At 35.1% G+C, this 23,637-nt stretch overlaps 1 protein-coding gene, 1 long non-coding RNA gene and 1 pseudogene across 6 annotated transcripts in view; 2 read left to right on the top strand and 1 right to left on the bottom strand.

Annotated features, from left to right (window-relative positions):
• SOS1 (SOS Ras/Rac guanine nucleotide exchange factor 1) overlaps positions 1–23,637 on the top strand; it is a 129,769-nt gene that overhangs the window by 26,677 nt on the left and 79,455 nt on the right. The gene's annotated exons all lie outside the window — the stretch shown is intronic.
• LOC107519464 lies at positions 338–15,458 on the top strand. Its single transcript, XR_001599116.2, has 2 exons — positions 338–4,373; positions 7,142–15,458. It is a non-coding gene; the product is annotated as an uncharacterized LOC107519464 (long non-coding RNA).
• On the bottom strand, positions 14,712–14,830 carry LOC118605686 (annotated as a pseudogene).

The following is a 23,637-nucleotide window of genomic DNA, read 5'->3' as shown; positions in this document are numbered from 1 at the left end:
CACACCCATTAGGGTGACTGTTATCAAAAAAAAAAAAAGCAAGTGTCGGCAGGATGTGGAGAAATTGGGAACCTTTTGCATTATTGGTTGGAATGTAAATGGTGCATGTGCTATGGAAACCGGTATGATGGTTCCTCCAAAAACTAAACACAGAATTACCGTATGTTCCAGTAATACCACTTCAAAGGATATGGTACACCAACATTCTTAGCAGCACTATTCACAAGAGCCAAAAGGTAGAAACAACCCAAATATGCATCGTTCAGTGAATGGATAAACAAATTGTGCTATATGCATACAATGAAATATTATTCAGCTTTAGAAAGAATGAATGGAAATCAATTAATGTAACCTATAACATCAGCAGGCTAAAGAAGAAAGATTCATATGGTCATATTAATAAATGCATAAAAAGTATTTGACAAAATCCAGCCCTCATGATAAAAACTTAGTAAACTAGGAATAAATTCCTCCTCTTGATAAAGATTATGCACAAAACATTTACAGCTCACATCATACTTAATGGTGAGATCCTCAAAACATTCCCACTAAGATCAAGAACAAGGTTAGAATGTGCCCACCTATTTACTGCTTCTCAACATCCTATTGGAAGTCCTAGCTAATGCAGTAAGATAAGAGAAGTAAATAAATGGGATGAGATTGGGAGAGAAGAAATAAAACCGTCATTGTTCACAGATGGCGTGATTGTCTATGTAGAAAATTGTAAAAGAATGGATCAAACAACTGGAACTAATAAGCATTCATAGCAAGGTTGCAAGATATAAGGTTAAAATAATACAAAAGTCAGTCACTTTCCTATAAGCAATGAACAAATGGAATTTGAAGTTAAAACAATACGATTTACATTAGCACCCCAAAATTGAAATACTTAGGTATAAATCTGACAAAATATGTATAAGATCTATGTGAGAAAAACTATAAAATTACGATGAAAGAAATGAACTAAATAAATGGAGAGATATTTCTTGTTACTGGATAGGAAGATTCAATACAGTTAAGTGTCAGTTCTTCTCAACTTAATCTATAGTTCAGTGCAATCTCAGTCAAAATCCCAGCAAGTTATTTTCTATATATTGACTAAGTGATTTGAAAATTTATATGGAGAGGCAAAAGACTAAGAATAGCTGACGTTATATTGAAGAATAAGAACAAACTTGGAGGACTGATACTACCTGACTTTAAGACTTACTGTAAAGCTACAGTAATCAAGATAGTGTGGTATTGGTGAAAGAATAGACATATAGATCAATGGAACAGAATAGCAAGCCCAGAAATGGACCTACATAAATACAGTCAACGGGTCTTTGACAGACGGCTGTTATCTAAAATATACAATTGACCTTAAAAGTCAACAATAATAAAATAATTAAGACAGAGACCAAAGAAAGACCCTAAAGACACTTCACCAGAGAAGATATGCACATGGGTATTAAGCATATAAAAATATGTTCCACCTAATATGTCATCAGGCAAACTAAAGTAATAATGAAATACCACTACACACCTATTAGAATGGCCAAAACCCAAAACACTGACAACAGCAAATGCTGACAAGGATGAGGAACAACAGGAACTCTCATTAATTGTTAGTGGTAATGTAAAATGGTATAACCACTTTGGAAGATAATTGTTGATTGCTTACAAAACTGAGCATATTCAGCAGTTGCACTCCTTGATAGTTACCCAAAATAATTGAAAACTTATGCCCATACAGAAACCGGCACATGGATTTTATATCAACTTATTCATAACTTGCAAAACTTGGAAACAACCAAGTCTTCCTTCAGTAGGTGAATAGGTAAACTGTGGTGCATCCAAACAATGGACTATTATTATCCAGCACTAAAAATAAGTGGGCTATCAGTCCATGAAAAGACATGAAGAACCTTAAACGCATATTACTAGAGTGAAAAAAGCCAATATGAAAAGGCCACATACTGTGTGATTCCACCTGTATGACATTATAAAAAAGGCATACCTATGGAGACAGCAAAAAGATTGGGGGTTGGGAAGGAAGAAGGGATGAATAAAGTACAGAGGATTTGGGGGGCAGTGAAACTACTCTATGTGAGACTATAATGGTATATACATGTCTTTATACATTTGTCAGAACCCATTGAACTTACAATACCAAGAATGAACTCTAGTGTAAACTAAGGATTTGGGGTAATAATGATGAGTTGATGTAGATTCATCAGTTGTAATTAGTGTACCACTCGGGTGGGGTATGTTGATAATGGGGGAGGCTATGCATGTATCAGGGCAGGGGGTATATGGGAAAATTTCTGTACCTTCTGCCCAATTGCTGTGAACCTAAAACTGCTCTAAAAATAGTTTATTTTAAAAGAGAATTATGAGGCATTATCAATTAAAAAAAAAAAAGAATGAAACCTGATACCTGCTGAAACATGGATGAGCTTTGAAAACATTTTGCTAAGAGAAAGAAACCAGAAACAAAAGGACAAATATATGATTCCACTTATATGAAGTACCTAGAATAGTCAAATTCATAGAGACAGAAAGTAGAACAGTTGTTACCAGAGTCTGGGGAGAGGTGAAAATGGGGAATTATTGTTTAATGGGTACAGAATTTCATTCTGGGATGATGAAAAGTTCTGGAGATGGATAGTAGTGATTTTGCACAATGATGTGAATGTACTTAATGCTGCTAAATTATTACACTTGAAATGCTTAAATGATAAACTTTACGTGTATTTTACCATAATTAACAAAAGAAGCACCTTTCTTGGCTCTTCCCCAGACATACTGAATCAGAGTCTCTAGAGATGGGACTCAGAAAGCTGCATTAAAAAAAGAAAGAAAGAAAGAAAGAAAAAAAAAGCTTTTCAGGCAATTATGCATAGTTTAGGTTAAGAGCAACTGATACATGGGAATATATAAAGCAAAATAGGATCAACTGGATTTCGTTGGTATGTCTTTAAAGAAATTTATATTTTATATGTTCAACTGTTAGAATTTGTACCTCACCGAATATGGTAATGTGAATAATGACTACTCATAATTATTTATTACCATTTAAAGTACTTTCAGATGATTTCATTCGATCATCACAGTATCCTCTGGAGATGGGTCATGACATTGCCATTTTCAGGTGAGAAACTTTGAGATCTAGGAGATTTAATGACTTGCCTAAGATCACATTGGTAAAGTTAGACCTCCAAGACTGACTACAGCTCCTGTTATTAACTACGTTGGCAATCTCCAAGAAAATAGGTTTTATTTAAGTTATTATAAAGATCTCATGGATTTAATTGTTTTGTGAACTGAAAAATGTGAAGTTATTAAATAAATGATAAGACTTAATACCTTATTTTGCAGACAAGACTTTATCATTTCACAGTTCTGCTGTTTTTACCATGTTGGCAATATTAATATTTATAAAATTAAGATATATTGATTCTATATTAGGAGGTATTTTTGAAGTATAAACATGTGATGCTTAACAAATATTAATTGCCAGTTATTAAAAAATGTGAAGCTAATTCATCATTTTTGTTTTCTTACATAAATGTGACTGTTCTTTTTGAGCTTCTTGTTGAAGAATGTATTTGTCACAGTTGAGCACAGAAGTCAGTAGATTCCTTTTTTTTTTGTTTTTGCCAGGGACATCTAGCCATGTTCTAGAATAGTAGAACGATGTGGGGGAAAGCCACTTCTAACATTTCTGTTTTACACTTATACTCCTGGTAATCTTACCATCATGGAATTGGGCACTCCTTACTGGGCTACAGTCTTCAAAGAATTAAAATATCTTTTAATTTCTGCTGGATAGTATGGATGTCTGGGGTAAAAAAGAAGAGATTTATTTGTTTTCTTGTGGTATTTATTTTACAGTGATTTACTATTTAACCACTTTTTGCTATTTTAATAAGATAGAGGCATTGTATGATAATTATTAAAAATATAATTTCAGATTTGTTTACCTATACATTAAACTGATTGCTAATTTCATGTCTCAAAGATATCTCAACTGTAATGAAGTCCAGAACTAAACTTCTAATCTCCTTATTTCCATTCCTGCTTACTGAAAATCAGTTCTTACAGTAAATACATCTGCATCTGGTATATTTCTCTAGTCTCCCCTTTATGTTTATATGTGCTGTTCCTTTTACCTAGGACATTATCCCTCTTACCTCACCAACCCACTTTTCAGTTAAGTCCTACTCATTCATCAGGTTTCTGCTATAATTTTCCTTTCCAGGATCAGTAGGTTAACTTGGGCTCCCATTTATAGCTCACAGCATCCTTTAATAAGAACAACAGTACAGCTACAGCTTATATTTATTAAACATTGACTATGTATTGGTGTGTTATATTATCAGAAGGATTAAGTAATTTGCTCAGGGTTACATCCTGATAATTGAAAGAACTGAAATTTGAATTTAGACAGTTTAGCCCACATTTAACCTCTTTACTGCTCTACCTCTTGTATAGTTATTTTTGTGATTAATGTCTTGTTTCCCTCCTGTACTCTAAGGTCTGTGAGGGCAGGGACTATGTCTATTTTATATTCTTAGTATCTAGCACAATAACTCCTGAACGCATGCATGTGTACATGTATCATATTTGGGATATAGCTTCTTTTCCTCAGAAAGTATGAAAATGGATAAAATTTACAAGTAGAATTCACAAATGACATTGACTGCTTTACCTTCAATAAAAGTATAAATATGGAGAAATCTATTTAGTTCATCTAGTAAATCAGTTTGCTGTTAGTGGTCACACATCAAGGAACCTGATCTGTTTGGAGAAGTTTAAATTTGAAAAAGTTTTCTCCCCTGCTTTATGCCTTTGAGTCTCTAGATTTTAGAATCTAATGCTTGGATTCTAAATTGGTGAACCTTATTAGAAAGATATTCAAGTGAAAAACTGCCATCTTTTGGAATTTTTAGCAAAAACTGCCAAAAAAATAGACAGTGGACACACATATGTTCTGATTTACTACTTCAGCTTTAGGGATGCCTATTAGAATGGGATTGAAGCTTAAAATAGGATAGGATGGATGGGAGCACTGGGAGAAAAAACTGGGCATTTTGTAAAGAGCTCTCCTGCCTATATCAGGACATTACTGATAAGGGATTTCTGCCACATCTGAAAGACTCTTGAGTGTGAAGATTAAGAAAATGCTTGAAGAACTAAAAACCAGAGATTCTTTTCTTGAGTCAGTTCTTTGTTTTATTGGTGGGAACTCTGTTATCACAGAAAGTAATACAAAATTTGTTTGGGAAGGTCATACTTGCTGTTTTTAAAACAAAACAAATGAAAGATGATATGAACTTGGGCACTTAACACATGTTTGGAATTTAATGTGTATAGTTAATTTCTGTGGGAAAGGACTTTGAATGTTGTCTTTCCCATGGCTAAAGTACACACAGCAAAAAAGCAATCATGGAAATTTTTATTTAAATAAAAATTAAATTAAAATTTTTATTTAAAATTTTATTTTACATGTACACATATACATAAAATGTTACAAAAGTGCATAAATATGACACAATTATTTTCAGTACAGTTTTGTTTTGAAGGGAGAGGGTGGTTGGTTTATTCTTCCCTCTCTTTTCCCTTCCATCCACATCCCTGCCATGCCAAGACCCTGTAAGCCATATTAATAACCTAGGTTATATTCATATTTTTCTCCATGTCGTCATGTTCACATAGAAATATATATCTATAGTACATTATACAGGCACGCCGTGCGTGTATGTATGTGCGTGTTTTTTTAGAGTGTTCCCCGTACTTTAAATTGTTCTGTCTCAAGAATACCTTGTGGACATCTGTCAGATGTCAAAGGTCTAATTTATTCTCTTTAATTGATACGTAGTTGTATTAGTTTGCCAGGGCTGCCTTAACAAAGAACCACGTACTGGGTGGCTTAAACAACAGAATTTATTTTATTACAATTATGAAGGCTAGATGTCCAGGATCAAGGTGTTGGTAGGATTGATTTCTTCTGAGGCCTCTCCCTTTGGCTTGTAGAAGGCTGTCTTCTGGGTCTTCACATGGTCTTTCCTCTGTGTATATGTGTGTCTAAATTTCCTCTTTTTGTAAGAACACCAGTCATATTATTAGAGCCCACCCCGATGACCTCATTTTAAATTAATTATCTCTTTAAAGACACTATCTCCAAATACAGTCATATTCTGAAGGACTGGGAATTAGGACTTCAACATGAAGATTTAAGGGACATATTTCAGCCCATAATAATAATTCATAATATATTCAAATATTCTGTTACTGATAGACATTTACAGTATTGCTAGATTTTTGCCACTGTGAAAAGGATATACAGTATGTATATCCTTTTATTTCTATAGGATGAATTTCCAAGAATATGTTTGCTGGCCCATAGGGTATATTTTTATCCTATGGTATAGGATTGCTGGATTACTTTTCAAAAAGTCTGTTTTGAGTTAGCATTTCTACTAGCAGTATAAAGAATAACTTTTTCCTAGCATTTTTGTCAACAATAGGTGTATTGATCATTTTAATTTTTGCTAGTCTAATAGGAGTAAAATGAAATCTTATTGATCCTTTAATTTGTATTTCTTATAATTCTGTTGAATTTCAGGATAATTTTATATGTGTGCATTGAGAAATTTTTAAATGTCAAGCTTCAGTGAGATTGTAAAAAATTATTTTACGGAGAAAAATTTAAATTATCCTCTAGGCATGTTACCAATTTCTATTTAATAATGAGTCGAGTTTCAAAAGTTGGTTTGTGAATTGCTTGGGATTTGAAATGCCCTCTCTTAGAGAGGCAATATTATAAATAGTGATTAGATTCTCAACCCACCCTACAAAACATGCTTAAACTCAATGATATAGCTAATACTACATGGGACTTAACATTCATTTCATAAGTATACCATGAACAGAACTCTTCTTCTGAATTATCCTAATGGGGTTAGGAGTTATGGCTTCTGGAAAAGGGTGCAAGAAGACTAGTAGTGGGCAAGAAGTGGAATAAATAGATGACATGGTAGTTATTATGAAGTGTAGATAGGATACAGACCTAGATCTATTGGGGGAGAGATAATATTTCTGGATTAACCACCAATTATGTGTTTACATAAGACATTCATTGATTGTGTATAAGTAGTTTGAATAATAAGACATTGAATTTATAGAAAAGCTTAGAGATACTAAAAAAAAAAGACTATCATATGTACTTTACATCTGTAGTTTCCTTTTACTTGTACATATTTGATGTCTCATATCAGTAGATTGAGGTTCAAAATATGATTTTTTTTAAAGCGAATCAAATGGCTAGTAACCTGTTATTAAAATATAAGCTCAGTGAGAGCAGAGATTTTGTTTATCTTGTTCACCGTTAGATCTCTGACATTTAGAATAGCATCTTGTACATAGTGGACCTTCGATAAATATTTATCAAGTGAGTTCCCTATGAAGGGAAATTTTTTTTTCTTCTCTTCATGTTCTTACCCCCCTCCACCATTGATAAATATAACAAAAGAGACTTAACGTGAGTCAAGGTTTTATTTGAATGGTCCAGAGCAAACCATTCTTGTTGTATAGACTACCAGCTACTTTAATGCAGGACTTGTCAAAGAATTGTCGGTGGGTCTAGAGCTCAGACACAGTCCCCCAAAGGGGGGCCCGAACCTTTTTAAATTTTTTTCTTTTTCTTTCCCCTTGCTTTGACTCCAGTTACATATGCTGCTTAACACTGCCCAACAGGTCCCAGAGGCTCTTCGTTTTTTTCAGTCTTCCCTCTCCCCATCTGTGCTTCATTTCGGGAAGTTCGATTGCTGTGTCTTATATTTTCTTTTGCAATATCCAGTTTGCTGTCCAGTGTATCTGTCATTTCAGTTATTATATTTTTTTATGGAAGTTTTATTTGTGTATTTTTTTCCTCATAATGTTTACCCTTTCCATTTTTAAGCATATGGAGTATTTTTATACAGTAGTACCCCATTATCTGCTGTTTTCCTTTTCATTTCAGTTACGTGGGGTCAATCACAGTCTGAAAATGTTAAATAAAAAATTCCAGAAGTAAACACTTCTTAAGTTTTAAACTGCATGCTATTTTGAGTGGTGTGAAGAAATCTTGTGCTGTCCCACCTGGGCTGTGAATCATGCCTTTGTCCAGCGTATCCACACTGTCTATACTCCCCACCCATTAATCACTCACTACCCATCTCTGTTATCAGATCGACTGTTGGGGTATGGCAGTACTTTGTTCAAATAACCCTTCTTTTACTTAATAATGGCCCCAAAGTGCAAGAGTGGTAATGCTGGCAATTTGGACATGCCAAAGAGAAGCTGTAAAGTGCTGTAAGTGAAAACATAAAAGTTCTCAACTTAATAAGACATTTTATCATCTCACATGATTACAAGAAGAATAATGGTGAGCATAGTACAATAAGATATTTTGAGAGACCACATTCGCATAACTTTTGTTACAGTATATTATAATGATTCTATTTTATTATTATTGTTATTAATCTCTTTGCCTAAAGTATAGATTAAACTTTTATCATAGGTACGTATGTACAGAAAAAAACATAGTGTATATACATAGGTTTTGGTACTATCTGTGGTTTTAGGCATCCACTGGGGGTCTTGGAATATATGCTCTGTGGATAAGGGGGATCTATCTACTAGATATTTAAATTTTGTGTGTGTGTCTGCTAATTCCATCACCTTTGTCATTTCTGTTTCAATTGGTCAACCTTTATTCTGCTTTTGGTTCATATTTTCCTGCATGCCTGGTGATTTTTGATTGGTTGTCAAAATTGTGAATTTTACATTTGTTGGGTGCTGGATTTTGTTATATTTCTATAGTGTTTTATCTTTTTCTGTCAAGAAATTAAGTTATTTAGGATAGTTTGACTCTTTTGAGACTTTTGAGCTCTAAGTTTTGTTAGAGCAGATCCAAAGCAGTCTTTTAGTTTTTTCCTGAGGCCTTTACCTGATACCCCTTGTATTATGGGTTCTGTCCACTTTGCCTGGTGGGAACATGAATTAATCCCAGCTCCAGAAATTGTTTTGTCTACTGCTTTCTCGTGGTTCTTTACTGGTCTTGGAGAATTTTTCACATGTGTACATCAGGGATTTGAGGAGACTGCAGATTTCTGGAGCTTTTTCTGTCTTGCACAGTCTAGTACCCTGCCCCAAATATTCTAACCATCTTCAACTCTGATTCCTACTTGTCTCCTTGACTTAAGGAGATTGTCGGGCTCTATTTGAGTTATTCCATTCTGTCCCTGCTTGGTGGCCTGAAAACTGCTTCCCGGCAGAAGCTGAGCAATAATAGGGCTCACCTCCTTTGTTTCCCTTTTCTTTAAGCATTACAGTCCTGAGCTGACTGTTTAAAGTGGGAAGTTAATTCTGGTCCCTGTTATTCCATCATGGCTAGGAGGCCTGTTCCTAGGGGGCTTGTTGTAAATGCTGAAAATAGACAGAAAAAAATGGAAATTTGGGGAGGAGGAGTTATTAGGGGAAGGGAAAGTGGTCCCTCTTGTCCTAGCTGGCAGTTCAGCACCCTTGCAGCTTTTTTACACTTCTCCACTCCTTCCTCCAATTGTCGTCTACTTCCAATTCCTTCCCAAAAGGATTCCGAAAGGGAATCCCCAGACAAACAAGGTCCAATGTCAGTACACTTCCCATAGTCTGTGCTTGTCAGATTTATCCCTGGTCACCTTATTACTTATATAACATCCACTTTGGTTAGAAACAGAAAGAAGAAAAGTATACTCCTTAAACAGCCACTAAAACTTTATTAGAAATAAAAGCTAGTAATAGGATACCTATTAGGTGTACACTGGTGTGCCCATAGTATGCATTGCAGACAAAAATTTATGAAAAAGACACAGCCCCTGTCCTCCAGGAGCATTCAGTTCAATGAGAGAAACGGCTATAGTACTCATCAATGTTCAACTACTGCAAAAGAAAAGATAACTTGGGGAAGACAGCCCTTAATTCTAACTGGAAGGTGGAGTGAATTGATATGATAGCAGGGCCTTAAAAGGGTCATTAGAATTTTAGCTGGTAGAGTTAAGAGGAAAGGACAAGCAAAGCAGGGGCCACGCGTGAGAAGGCGTGGAAGTGTGAAAGTATGTTCTGGAAGGAGTTGCAGGGGAAGCTCTCACTTGCCCTCAGCTTAGACCTCAACTTAAACATCATTTCATCAGAGAGAATTTCTCTGTCAAATCTAAATTAGATTATTCCTGTTCATAAAACTGTTTATTTCTTTTACACAGTTACAATAGTTTGTCGTTTAATATTGTTCTCATTCACTAAGTTGTAAACCACACAAATGCAGGCAAGGCTCTCTCTCTTTTTTATATTCCAAATGCATATGTCTAGAACATAACAGGTTCTCAGGAAATATTTTCTGAATGAATATGTCAGGCAGTATGCTAGACTCACATTGCTGAATGAAACGTGTCACACAAAGGTATCAGTAATTGTCTCTTAAACCTTTATCAAAATAGGTAAAATGTCTTCTTGCAATATGAAATAGCAGTAGTAACAAATTGTTGATGCAGAATTGGGCCAGTATTTCCTTTACTATCTCTGTTCTGCCTCCCTTCTCAGTTGCATCTCTTCCCTTTACTAACGTTCTTCCATGAGCAGTCTGCATTGAGGATCCTTCTTGCCCTCTGTCTTGTCCCATTTACTCCTCAACTACTTGCAACTTGGATTCTGCTCCTCCTATTCTATTCATATTCTTCTCGCAGAGGTTACCAATTGTGAGCTAATTGTTCATTAATTGGTCTTTTCAAAGTATTCTGAGTTTTGCAGCATTTAAAACTCCTGGACACTGGTTTTTGTTTTGCCTCATCTTCATGTGCTTGCTGCTTGGATGTTGGTGCTGCCCAAGATACCATCCTGTCCTTCATTGCTCCTTGGCCTACCCTGGACTGGGAGATTTTTCCCTAGTTTGTGCTATTTCCTATAAGAGATTGAGTGAACTCTTTTTTCATCAGTGAAGAAAATATTAAAAATTGGGACTAAATTATTTGCAGATATTCATTAAATAAGCCCTTTTTACTTCTTGAAGTTTTGACAGCTAGCAGATTAATAAGTAAATTTGTCTTTTGTGTGTGTTTTTATTTTTTTATCTTTCAATTACAGTTGACATTCAGTAGAATTTTATATTAGTTTCATGTGTACAGCATAGTGGTTAGACAAGTAAGTTTATCTTTACGATAAACACCCAATAGTTAGGTGGTTTTTGCTACTTGAGTATTTGAAACACTGTTAGGGAAAATAATTCTCCAAAACCCCAAAATAAAATACAATACAAGTTTTAAAATCAATTGTTAAAAATATTTCAACTTTGTTTCCTTAGACATAGTACAAGAACCTTAAACTGAAGTGTTAAAGTTGAATTTCTTTTCTGCAAAATATTATCCTCTTCTATATTTCTTACCCTGGTTAATTTAAGTTGGTGGTTCTCTCTTATTGTTGTCCTCACTGCCAGAAAAAGCAGTTATCCAAACCCACCTCCTCATTTTTCTACCTCCCACTGTTTCTGCTTTAGCTCAGGGCTTCATTGTTTCTTTTTACAGTACTTGCAGCATCCTTCCAGCTAGTTTTCCTTCCTTCAACCTCATCTTCATTTTAACCCATCCCACATACCATCACCAAAGAAATTCTTCAGCATACAGATCTAATTATGTCAGTGCCTTGTTTAAAAAATCATTAATTCTTTTCTGCTTCCGGGATCACTTCCCAACTTCTTAGCATGACATACAAGCCTGCCCTTGCCAGTCTTAGCTTTCCCCATATGTACTCTTTGGTCCAACTTTTGTAGTTTCCTCAACACATCATTTTGTCTTGGCATCTATGTGCTAGCTCTTTTTAGTAAAAGGCCTACTTCCTTATCTGCCGCCTATATACCTTATTTATCCTTTATGCCCAGTTCAAATATGTTTTACTTGTGAAGACTTCTGATTCCCTTCACACACCATCAGTAAGGGTCATTTTTTTTTTTTTGGATTATCACCGTACCTTAAATGTAACTCTGTTTTAGCCTCATCACACTGTGTGAAGTCACTTGTTTACATGTCTAGCTCTGTATAACCTGAAATCTTTGAGGGCAGATACAGTGTCCTCATTCATTTTTGTGTCTCCAGCAAATAAGAGGAGCTTAAGGGGAAGAAAAAGATTGTTACATACATAGACCTAAAGGCTAATTAACAGGCCCCCCAAAATGGGAAAATATTTAATCCATTTTATTTATGGAAAAGATATAAGTTTTCTGATTTGTTTATTTTTGTCTTTAAAAAATTTTTTACAAATGATTTCTGCTTTGATTTTTAAAAAACCTTGACATGAGGATAAATAATCATCTAAAACATCAAAGATTGATTAAACATTCATAACACTGAGAAAGATTTAATAATCCAAATCTTTATTATTTGCTATTGTAAGGGTTTTGAGAATACCAATTTCATTTCAAATTCTCCTGTTATGTTTATAAATAAAAGTAGCAGATCTGGGCTTAAGATATGACAAAATACAATCTAGAAGCTTTTCTAATTCTTTAGAGAGCCATTAGCAAGAAAAGGCTATTAAAGATTCATCAGAATTCACCAAAGTGTTTTCTGGCAGTTTACCCAGGGGATTTCTGAATCCACTTAGAGGACTCATGTATCAAATAAGTAGGAATTGATTTAGACTGGATCCCTTCGCTTTTTCAGTTCCACAAAATCTGGCAGTAATAGCCAACAAAGTTGCTTCTGAATCTTAGAAATTACTAGAGACAAAATGAACTCTCAAGATGGAGGCAAGCAGACCTTAAGGAAGGTTTAAAATTAAATGGGTGGCATTTTTAATTGAATATGATTATTATACCTAAAAACTATTGTCATGATTATATGAATTTCTTATTCATGTCTATCATTAATTCTTTAGTGAAATTTTTGCATATATTTTACATAAATTACCTAAAGTAATTGCATTTTAAAATGTATGTTTTCTATGTTAATATAGATAAGTATAAAATATATGTTTTGAAAACTGTACATAAGGGAAAACTCATGGTTTAAACTCAATTCTAAATGCTTATTTTAATTGTTCATACACACACACAACGTAGACATACAAACATACCCTCAGGAAATACCAGCTGTAGATGGCTTCAGAAGGCTGTCATAGATTTGGCAGGGTAACCTATTATGCATAGTTTGGAATAATTTGGATCATTTGATGTATTAAATATCTTTGAGTACCATTTAGATAGAATGGAACACTTTAGCTATAACACTATTTCATAGAAGAGAAGTATTTTTTTATTCTTTCTGTATAGGAAATGTAATACTACTTCTGTCTGCTCATTAAAAAAATCTCTTAACAGTATCTTCCTTGAAAGAATAAAGAGCAAAGTCTCTGTATTTCAGGAATTGGTATTCTGCTTATCTTTAAACATTTATCATTGCCCATGTTTTATAGTCAGGTTTTGAAGTATTGTTTTTGTTCTAAGAAAATAAAATAATTTATTAGTCCCTTGTAGAAATGAACTTGTGATCCTAATTTGACAGATTTAGGATGTAATAAAAATTAATGTCCAGAAACTTAGAACAGTTGGCATCATGCAGTATTTACTTAAAAGTTTTTATTTGGTTATTAGTAAGCATCAATGAATAAAACTGTCTGAATTTGAATTTCTAAAATTTTATGTGTCATACAAGGTGTAACATTTGAATTATAGGTACCTAAATTATAAACACTATCAAGTTTTTTGTTTGTTTTCTTAAACCATAGTATTTCGCCACTGTGGTTATATACAGTTTATTTGTTCTACATAATAAGTATCTGTTATAGTTCTAACTGTCTTTAAATGTTGACTAGTTTCTGCTTTAAGGGTTTACACTTCTGAAATCAACCAGACTCATTAGCGTTATATACCACACCCCTCCACTGCAGTCTTTAACCTCTCAAAGTCATCCATGAGGATGCACTACCTATGACAACTATATATAGCCTTACAAGATGTACTTCTCAAATAATAAGACTTAAAAGTTGAAATTACTCCTTGACCTGCAGGATGGAAACAACATTAATCTCATTATACATCTCCATCAGAGCTCTTGAAAGGATTTTTTTTTTTTTCTGAGCCATAGTTCTCAACCGTGGGTTTAAACAATTCAATAAACCATGTTGTAAACAGATTTGCTGTCATCTGGGCTTTGTTCTTCCATTTATAGAGCATAGGCAGAGCAGATTTAGCATAATTCTTAAGGGCCCTAGAATTTTCAGAATGTAAGTGAGCATTGGCTTCAACTTAAAGTCACCAGCTATATTAGCCCTATCTAGAGAGTCAGCCTGTCCTTTGAAGCTTTGAGGGACATTGACTTTTCCTCACCAGCTATGAAAGTTTTAATTGGCATCTTCTTCCAGTACAAGGCTGTTTTCATCTACATTGATAATCTGTTGTTGAGTGTTGCCACTTTCATTAGTTATCTTCTGGATATCTTACTGCCACTTCTACAATAGCATTTGCTGCTTTACCTCACACTTCTGTATTATGGAGATGGCTTCTTTCCTTAAACCTCATGAACCAATGAGCTAGCTTCAAACTTTTCTTCTGCATCTTTCTCACTTCTCTCAGCCTTGATAGAATTGAAATGACTTAGGGCCTTGCTCTGGATTAGGTTTTGGTTTAAGGGGATATTGTGGCTGATTTGTTTGTTTTTTTCTGCCTACAGCACTTGGTATTCCTACGTGGTCTGCCATCCAAGTACTAACCAGGCCCAACCCTGCTTAGCTTCTGAGATCAGATGAGATCAGGCACATTCAGGGTGACGTGGCTGTAGACTTGGTTTAATCTTCTATTTGGACCACTAAAACATTCTCCATATCAGCAATAAGACTATTTTGCTCTGTTACCATTTGTGTGTTCACTGAATTGACACTTTTAATTTCTTTCAAGAACTTTTCCTTTTCATTCATAACTTGGCTAAGAAGCCTACCTAGGTTTTGACCTATTTCAGCTTTTGACATGGTTTCCTCAATAAGCTTAATAATTTCTAGTTTTTAATTTAAAGTGAGATATGTGCGATTCTTCCTTACACTTGGACCCTTAGAGGATATTGTTGGGTTATCAACTGGCCTGATTTCAAAACTGATGTGTTTAAAGGAATAGGGAGGTCTGAGGAGAGAGAAACATGGAACAGCCCAGTCAGTGGAGTAGTCAGAACTCACACAGCATTTATTAAGTTCACTGTCTTATATGGATCCAGTTGGTGGTGCCCCAAACAATTAAAATAGTAACATCAAGGTCACTGATCACAGATCATGATAACAAATATAATAATAATGAAAAAGTTTGAAATATTGCAAGAATTACTAAAATGTGATACAGAGACAAGTGAGTAAATGTTGTTAGAAAATGGAATTGATAGACTTTCTCGATGCAAAGTTACAAACCTTCAATTTGTAAAAAAGAAAAAACACAATGCAAAGCTCAGGAAAGTAAAGTGCCATAAAATGAGATGTGCTTGTATATCCAGCACCTAACAGAGGGTCTGGTATTTAATAGATTCAATAAGTCAGTAAAATGAATGAGATTATTTTGCCTTAGAAAGAGACAAGAAACAAGGATGTATTCCCAAATAAGATGAGATCTGGCTTTTGAAAGTTAGACAGATTAAAGGGTAAGAGAATGAATGCGTGGTATGGAGAACAGTGAGTGAAACTGCCTGCCTTGTTACAGCAAACTGCAAATAGTTTGAATTGTTCAGTGTAAAGTATAAATTGAAGAGCAGGTGGAGATGGAGCCTTATTAATGAAGAATTAATGTTTTCATGGGTTTCTTTGAAAAAGAACATTGTTTTTATTTTTTAAAATCTGATAAATTTACATTTTCATTAACACTTTCTAAAATGTATTTTGGGGTACCTAAACCATTTTCTCAGAGGACTTTAATATTTTTAAAAGTTAATTACAATTATTGTTGATTAAGTATTTTTCATTCTAATATTTATCTCTAGCATTTTAAGTTTATGTTGGATTTTTACTGTATTTATAATTTCATACAATACATTAGGGTCCTTTGTGTAATCAATGAGTAAAATGATTTTACCTTTTCAGATTATAAAGAGTCATAGTGCTGCATTTGCGTTTATGACACACTGATGTTTAATTATGACAACATTTCAAGCCAGGTTTTATATAGAAGCCACTGTATAAATAGATGCTGTTCATGGGCATTCTGCTCCTTATGCTGATGGGACCACTAGGACACTCCCAGACTCCTTCAGGAAAGTCGAGGATTTAGGAAAGGAGCTCTGCTCTAGATGCCAGGAGGCCCAGGTTCAATACATAAAGTGTTACCAGTTACCTGTAGAATTGTGGGTGTCTCCTTTTTATCATCTGCTAAATAGAGGGACTGAGTTAACTGTATTCTAAAGCCCCTTTTAATTCTAATATGATGTGATTTTGTAAATCTCCAGCTATAATTTGTGATGCTAGAGCCTTGGACAGGAATGTAACCCCAAATTAGAGCTTTGTTTTCCAGGACATCTTAGTGAAACCAGGGGCCGTCTAAACTGTATTTTACATATATATATAAAATGTGGTATATATCACATTTGTGAGATACAGTTGTATGTGTGAAATATAGTTTTTCTTGTTCAGTTTTTATAGTAAGATTTTTTTTTTTTGCCACCCACCCCACCCCCGCCCAATGATATAGTTGAGGTTTTGGTAGGATAGGTGAATTTATCCAACAAGTAATTTGAAGTGCGAGTCTGAAACTCAGGAGAGAAGTCAGGACTAGATGTAGATTTGGAGTCATCCACATAAGTGATAGCTCAAAATGTGGGAGTAAATGAGATTACTTGGGGAAACAGAAAAAGGGAGCAGGCAGATGAGGATAGAATCCACATTTGAGGGGTGGAAGAAGATATGGAATTCTATAAGGAAATGAAAAACGAGCAGAGAAATAAGTAGAATAGATCGTGTCACTGAAATTATGAATAGAGTTGTAAAGATAGACTTGACCGAGAGGGGAAAAAAAAAAAGCCCACCGTGTCATGTTAGGATTCACTGCTTAATGAGGGTAAGTCAGCTAGTAAGGTAAAGGGTACCTGAGAAGACAGTTTAAGCCAATAGGAGATGCAATTCAATGTATAAAAATAAAACTTTTGTCAAGTTCCAGTTAAAAAGAAAAAGTTTGTTTAACCATGCTAAGTTGTTGATGAATAAGTTTACAAGGTAAAGTGTACATTACCTGTACACGTTAGTCAGAGAGTGATGGCATGGTGAATGGAAAGCAGTGAATTGAGAAGCATGAATTCTGGGTTCTAGTCCAAACTCTATTCATTATTTTCACTGCACAACTATTCAGTGATGTAATAGGATGGAGAGATTTGTAAACAGATCAATAAAAATCAGGTTGGTAATTGCTATACCAAAGATGATCAAAAGTGCTTGTGCAAATGATTTAAGCTTTTTGGGGGTTAGTTTCCTCACCTAAAAAATAATCATGAATTGTTTTTTATTTTTAATTAATTTTTTATGGTGACATTGGTTAACAAAATCCAATAAGTTTCAGCTGTACACTTTAACAGTAAGGCATATATATATTTACACTGTTCACCTCCCATAGTTAGATTTCTTTCTGTCACCACATATTTGACCCTCTTTACCCCATCTAGCTCCCTCCTCCCCCTATCCCCTACCGCTTGGTAACCACTAGTCTGTAGTCCATGTCTATGAGTCTCTGTTTGTCCTGTTCATATGTTGCTTTTTAGGTTTATATCTCACATATAAGTGATATCATGTGATTTTCAACTTTTTCGTTCTGGCTTATTTCGCTTATTAGCATGATTATCTCATCATCGAGGTCCACCCATGTTGTCACAAGTGGCAATATTTCATCTCTTCTTACGGCTGAATAATATTCCATTGTATATATGTACCACAGCTTCTTTAGCCAGTCATCTATTGTAGGACACTTCGGTTGCTTCCATGTCTTGGCCACTGTGAATAATGCTGCTATGAACATCGGTGTGCAAATCTTTTCAGATATGGGTTTTCAAGTCTTTGGGGAAATACCCAGTAGAGGGATCGCTGGATCATATGGTAGATCAATTCTTAGTTTTTTGAGGAAACTCCATACTGTTTTCCATAGTGGCTGTACCAATTTGCAGTCCCACCATCAGTGTATAAAGGTTCCTTTTTCTCTGTATCCTCTCCAACACTTGTTATTACTTGTCCTGTTTATTATAGCTATTCTAACAGGTGTGAGATAGTATCTCACTGTGGTTTTGATTTGCATTTCCCTAGTAGCTAGTGATTGAGCACCTTTTCAAATATTTATTGGCCATTTGTATGTCCTCTAGGGAGAAGTGTCTGTTCAGACAGATCCTCTGTCCATTTTTTGAGTGGATCGTTTGTGTTTTTGTTGTTATTGAGTCGTATGAGTTCTTTGTACATTTTGGATATTAGGCCCTTATCAGAGGCATTGTTTGCAAATACATTTTCCCATTCGGGTGGTTGTCTCTTTACCTTGTTGACGATTTCTTTTGCTGAGCAGAAGCTTTTTAGTTTGATGTAGTCCCGTTCATTTATTTTAGCTTTTACTTCCCTTGCCTTTGAGGTCAAATTCATAAAATCCTCTTTAAGTCCAAGGTCCTTGAGTTTAGTTCTTATGTTTTCTTCTATGCATTTTATTGTTTCAGGTCTTATATTCAGGCCTTTAATCCATTTTGAGTTAATTTTGGTATGTGGTGATAGACAACAGTCTAGTTTCATTCTTTTGCAGATGGCTTTCCAATTTTCCCAGCACCGTTTATTGAAGAGGCTTTCCTTTCTCTGCTGTATGTTTTTGTTTTGTTTTGTCAAAAATTATTTGTCCATATAAATATGGGTTTACTTCTGGACTCTCAATTCTGTTCCACTGGTCTGTGTGTCTGTTTTTCTGATATACCATGCCGTTTTGATTACTGTTGCTTTGTAGTATAATTTGAAGTTGGGCAGAGTGATACCCCCAGCCCTGTTCTTTTATCTCAGGATAGCTTTGGCAATTCGGAGTCTTTTGTGCTTCTATACAAATCTGATGATTTTTTTTGTTCTATTTCTTTATAAATTGCCGATGGGATTTTGATCGGGATTGCATTAAAACTGCATAACGCTTTAGGTAATATGGTCATTTTAACTGTGTTGATTCTTCCAATCCAAGAACACGGAATATCTTTTCATTTCTTTGTATCTTTTTCAATTTCCTATAATAGAGTCTTGTAGCTTTCATTACATAGGTTCTTCACATGTTGTTAAATTTATTCCTAGGTATTTTATTCTTTTTGTTGCAATTGCAAAAAGGAATTATTTTTCCCACTTCTTTTTCTGACACTTCATTATTAGAGTATAGGAACGCCATGAATTTTTTGATGTTGATTTCGTATCCAGAGACTTTACTTTATTTGCTTATGGTTTCTAGTAATGTTCTTGTGGATTCTTTAAGGTTTTCTATATAGAGAATCATGTCATACGCAGGTAGTTAAGTTTTACTTCTTCGTTTCATATTTGGATGTTTTTTATGTCTTTCTCTTGCCTGATAGCATTTGCTAGAACCTCCAATGTTGTATTGAATAACAGATAGTGGACAGCCTTGCCTTGTTTCTGATCTTAGAGGGAAGGTTTTAGTTTTTTACCATTAAGTATAATGTTGGTTGAGGGTTTGTCATATATTGCTTTTATTAGGTTAAGGTGCTTTCCTTCAATCCCAGTTTTGTTAAGTGTTTTGATTGTAAATGGATGCTATATCTTGTTGAAGGTTTTTCCTGCATCTATTGATATGATCATATGATTCTTATTTTTTGATTTGTTTGTGTGGTGTATCACATTAATCGTTTTGCGTATGTTGAACCATCTCTGTGCCCCTGGGATGAAGCCCACTTGATCGTGGTGTATAATATGTTTTTAATATCTGTTTAATATATTGCTGTATTCAGTTTGCTAGTATCTTATTTAGGATTTTTGCATCTGTGTTCATGAGAGGTATTGGTCTGTGGTTTTCTTGTTTGTATTATCCTTACCAGGTTTTGGCTATCAGGGTAATATTGGCCTCATAAAACGAGTTGGGAAGTATTGCCTTCTCTTCGATTTTTTTGTAAGAGTTTGAGGAGAATAGGTATTAAATCTTCTTTGAATGTTTGGTAGAATTCACTGGTGAAGCCATTTTCTCCTGGACTTTTACTTTTTGGTAGGTTTTTGATGATTGTTTCAATTTCCATACTGCTGATCGGTCTGTTTAGAGTTTCCAGTTCTTCTTGATTCAGTCTAGGAAGATTGTATTTTTCTTAAGTACTGGTCCATTTCTTCTAGGTTATTAAATTTGATGTTATATACATTTTAATAGTATTCTTGTATGATCCTTTGTATTTCTGCGGTGTCTGTCATAATTTCCCCTCTTTCATTCCTGATTTTGTTTATTCATGTCCTTTCTCCTTTTTCTTTAGTGAGTCTAGCCAGGGGTTTGTCAATTTTATTAACCTTCTCAAAGAACCAGCTCTTTGTTGCATTTATTTTTGTTATTTTGTTGTTGTTGTTGTTTTTAATTTCATTTATTTCTGCTCTAATTTTGACAATTTCTTTCCTTTTGCTAACTTTATGCTTCATTTGTTGTTCCTTTTCTAGTTTTTTAAGATGAGGTGTTAGGTTGTTTATTTGGGCTCATTCTTATTTTGGGAGATAGGCCTGTAACGATATGAGCTTTCCTCTTATGACCACTTTTGCTGTATCCCAAAAGTTTTGATATGCTGTACTATCATTATCATTCATTTCTATGTATCTCTTGATCTCTGTTTTTATTTCTCCTCTGACCCAGTTATTCTTCAGTAGCCTGTTGTTTAACCTCCATGTGTTCGTTATTCTTCCTGCTTTCTTTTTGCAGTTGATCTCTAGTTTCAAACCATTATGATCAGAGAATATGTTGGTATGATTTTAAAACTCTTATTTTGTTGAGGCTGTCTCTGTGTCCCAGTATGTGGTTGATCCTTGAAAATGTCCCATGTGCACTAGAGAAAAATGTATAAGCTGCTTTTTCAGAATGGAATGCTCTGTAAATGTCAATTAGGTCCAGTTGGTCTAATATGTCATTTAAGGATGTTACTTCCTTATTGATGTTATTTCCTTATTGGATGATCTGTCCATATCCAACAGTGGGTATTTAGGTCTCCTACTACGATAGTGTTTTGGTCTGTTTCTCCCTTTAGTTAGTTCTGTTAGTAATTGCTTTATATATTTTGGGGCTTCCTGATTGAGAGCATAGATATTAATAAGTGTTATGTTTTCTTGGTGCATGATTCCCTTTATTATTATGAAGTGTCCCTCAGTGTCTTTCCTTACCTTTTTCATCTTAAAGTCTGTTTTGTATGATATTAGTACCGCTACTCCCGCTTTTCTCTGAATGGCATTTGCTTGAAATATCATTTTCCACCCTTTCGCTTTGCATCTATATTAGTCTTTGGAGCTGAGATGTGTCTCCTGGAGGCAGCATATGGTTGGGTTTTGTTTTTTGATCCATTCTGCAACTCTGTGCTTTTTATCGGTGAGTTCAGTCCATTAACATTTAGGGTGATTATTGAAATATGAGGTCTTCTTAAGCCATTTTATCTTTTGCTTTCTGGTAGCTTGGTGTTTCCATTGCTTCCTTGTCCTTGTGTTTCTGTTTTCTTTATTTTGGTTGGCTTTTTGTGGATTTTGCCTCTGGTCTTTCTTGTTTTATGTTACATACTTCAGTTCTGAATTTTTGGTATGTGGTTACCATTACAAATATGTAAAGGATAGTTATATGTATACAGTTATCCGTTTTCTTCTGTGCGTGCTTTATCTCCATTCCCCTTTGCGAATTTGGATCTTTGAATCCTCCTCTCTTCAGTAATTGTCTCAATTTGTCCATATGTATGCTGAACATTCATTACCGTTTTGCTATAGGAATTCTCTTCTTAATATTTAAGCTTAAATGTCATGTTCTTAGTAAGGGTTGCACTCCTCTGCTATTTGTCTGATAATCACCTTACTCCTAATTATGTATAGATATTTTTTCATCATTTTGTTTTAGGTGAGCTGACCCCTTTCAGTATTTACTGTAGTGCAGACCTTGTAGTGGAGAATTTTTGTATGTCTAGAAAGGTCTTAATTTCTTCTTCATAGCTAAAGGAGAGCTTAGCTAGATACATTGTTCTAGGCTGGTAGTTCCTTTCACTTAATAGTTTGCATATGTGATTCCACTCCTTTCTGGCTTGTAAGGTTTGTGCTGAGAAGTCCGATGATAATCTAATTGGTTTTCCTTTATAGGTTACTGTCTTCTTCTCCCTGGCTGCCTTGAGAATTTTGCCTTTGTCATCGATTTTTGATCATTTTAATACAATGTGCCTTGGTGAAGACCTTTTGGAGTTGAGATAATTGGGTGTTCTCTTGACTTCTTGAATTCCAAGCTCCAGCTCATTCTTTAGATTTGGGAAATTCTCATCAACTATTTGTCTGAAAATGCTTTCTAGTCCTTAATACTTTTCCTTGCCTTTGATAATGCCTGTTATTCTTGTTTCCTTTCCTTATAGTATCAACTAGTTCTTGTATTTCTCTTTCATTATTTTTCATTCTTTGGGTTCTCTCTTCTTCCTTCTGATTTACTTCTAGATTTCTGTCTTCGATATCACTGATCCTTTCCTCCATTTGGTCGACTGTTATTTCTTAGGCTTGTTATTTCATTTTTCAGCTCTTGCAGTGGGGTTTTTTTTTTAATCTCCAGAAGATCTATTCTGTTCTTTTTGAGGGTTTCAATCTCCTTGCTCTGCTAATCTAGGTGTTTTTTTCAATTCTTGAACTTTTGATATGACTCGTTGTGGAACTCACTGAGTTTTTTCCAAAGTACCATCCTGAATTCTCTGTCATTTAAGTCACATTTCTATGTCTGTAAGATTATTTTCTGGAGATTTTTCTCTTTCTTTCTGAGATACCTTGTCACCTTGGTTGTGCATGGTGTTTAATGGACTATTTCTCTGCCTGGGCATTAATGGAAGTATTTTCAGCTGTTTTTCTAGAAAGAAAATTTATTATATAAAGGTCTCTCTTTAGTCTGTTGCAAAGAAGGCACTTTTCTTTTGGTTTCCAGTAGGTGGCGTCTGAGCTTCTTGGATCCTTGCTTTATATAATGCCTTAATAATGCCTCTTTTTTTCCCTTATGGATGTTTAACCACCCTCACTACTCTCAGTCTCAGCCCCTGTCAGTGCTAGCGACAGTTTCCATAGCATTTGCTCAGATTTCCCTAGGGTTCCATGGTGTTCAGTCTTGGAGGGTATGGTGGGGAGAGGCCCTCTGGGTTAGTGTTCGGGGGCTGCGGCTCAGCCATGGTTTGGCAACCACAGCTGGCAGAAATTAACTGTTGTTTCTCTGCCGACCTGCTTCTCTCCTTTCTGCCCTGATGACTGGGCCCTGACGCCGGCCTTATGGAGCTCACAGCACTCCCAGGCAGGGCAGTTCAGGGAACTCACCGCCCCTTCTCCCCTCCCCCTCCTCCTACAGGTAGCTTTGGTGGCTCTTTGAGAGGCAGCTTCTTTATTTCTTCCAATCCACCACCGGATACCTGGGGCTCTGACCTGTGGTAGCTCTTTTGT

Source organism: Rousettus aegyptiacus, unplaced genomic scaffold (assembly GCF_014176215.1).
Source record: "Rousettus aegyptiacus isolate mRouAeg1 unplaced genomic scaffold, mRouAeg1.p scaffold_m13_p_7, whole genome shotgun sequence".
Lineage (NCBI taxonomy): Eukaryota > Metazoa > Chordata > Mammalia > Chiroptera > Pteropodidae > Rousettus > Rousettus aegyptiacus.
The sequence above is the reverse complement of the archived record's forward strand: the minus strand, read 5'-3'. Positions and strand labels throughout refer to the sequence as shown.